General features: G+C 37.2%; 1 long non-coding RNA gene across 1 annotated transcript; it reads right to left on the bottom strand.

Moving 5' to 3' along the window:
• Positions 1-331: 331 nt before the first annotated feature.
• Positions 332-1,740, bottom strand: LOC117118557. The gene is made up of 4 exons (XR_004447068.1): positions 1,712-1,740; positions 1,362-1,424; positions 786-848; positions 332-395 (listed from the first exon to the last, which is right to left on the bottom strand). It is a non-coding gene; the product is annotated as an uncharacterized LOC117118557 (long non-coding RNA).

Here is a 1,740-nt window from a genome sequence, read left to right as displayed (position 1 = left end):
GTTTGGTACGATATAACAGAGTGGCGGAGAGTGAGGTTCCGGGAGACAAACATACTCTGTGACAGTAACAGAATACTACTGTAATGGGTCATGGCCTACAAAGGGCCAGCTAACCTGCCTAGGCTTAAGACTAGGTTAAACTCGGCTTAGCTTAACTAACCTTCAATTAAATAAAATTCTATTTTATTATCTATTTGATGTGTGTGTGTGTGGAAGGGGGTGGGGCAGGGGTTGTGTGTGTATATATTATATAGCATAATTTTTTTTAGATATCTAAGTTTCTGGGAAGGATAACGATAATTATATAGAACAATGTAGGCATATCTACATACCAGTGGTCTGTCCTTTTGCTCCAGACGTCAGTGGTACTGTCGATATTTTGGCCGTTGTTGATTCTGTGTAAAATAAATAATAATACTCTAACTTCGGTCTTAGAAACTGTAATAATATATCGTACGGGCCTCTGTAGTCTAAAGATTATGACGCTCACCGAGAGAGGTTTAGGGGGACAAACCCATTCTGTAAATAACAATAACAGAACTACTGTAATGGGTCATGGCCTACAAAGGGCCAGCCTGCATAGGCTTAAAAAGGTTGGCATATAAGACAAACTAGGCTTAGCTTAACTAATCTGCATTTAAATAAAATTAAATTTTATTATCTATTTGATGTGTGTGTGTGTGGAGGGGTGGGGGATGGGGTTGTGTGTAAATTTTTTTTAGATATTTAAGTCTCTGGGAAGAATAATGATAATTATATAGAACAATGCAGGCATATCTACATACCAGTGGTCTGTCCTTTTGCTCCTGACGTCAGTGGTACTGTCGTCACTTTGGCCGTTGTTGATTCTGTGTAAAATAAATAATAATACTGTAACACAGGTCTTAGAAACTAATAATATATCATACGGGCCTCTGTAGTCTAAAGAGTATGACGCTCACCGAGACAGTGATAGATTGTGGGTTCGCGATTCCCACTTAACTGACCTCTTTTTCCATACAACTAATTAATAACTTTCGTTGATAAACTGTTTGGTACGATATAAAAGAGTGGCGGAGAGTGAGGTTCCGGGGGACAAACATACTCTGTGACAGTAACAGAATACTACTGTAATGGGTCATGGCCTACAAAGGGCCAGCTAACCTGCCTAGGCTTAAGACTAGGTTAAACTAGGCTTTAGCTTAACTAACCTTCAATTAAATAAAATTCTATTTTGTTATCTATTTGATGTGTGTGTGTGTAGAAGGGGGTGGGAAAGGGTTGTGTGTGTATATATTATATATCATAATTTTTTTTAGATATTTAAGTCTCTGGGAAGGATAATGATAATTATATAAAAAAATGTAGGCATATCTACATACCAGTGGTCTGTCCTTTTGCTCCAGACGTCAGTGGTATTGTCGTTATTTTGGCCGTTGTTGATTCTGTGTAAAATAAATAATAATACTGTATACGCAGGTCTTAGGAACTATAATAATATATCGTACGGGCCTCTGTAGTCTAAAGATTATGACGCTCATCGAGACAGCGATAGACTGCGGGTTCTATTCCCACAACTGACCTCTTTTTTCATACAACTATATAAATAACTTTCGTTGAAAAACTGCTGTGTGTGTATATTAAATATCATAATTTTTTTTAGATATCTATGTCTCTGAGAAGGATAATGATAACTATAATTATATAGAACAATGTAGGCATATCTACATACCAGTGGTCTGTCCTTTTGCTCCTGACGTC

The sequence above is a fragment of the Anneissia japonica genome, unplaced genomic scaffold (assembly GCF_011630105.1).
Source record: "Anneissia japonica isolate Jap-2015-1 unplaced genomic scaffold, ASM1163010v1 scaffold62790_len1756_cov179, whole genome shotgun sequence".
NCBI lineage: Eukaryota > Metazoa > Echinodermata > Crinoidea > Comatulida > Comatulidae > Anneissia > Anneissia japonica.
The sequence above is the reverse complement of the archived record's forward strand: the minus strand, read 5'-3'. Positions and strand labels throughout refer to the sequence as shown.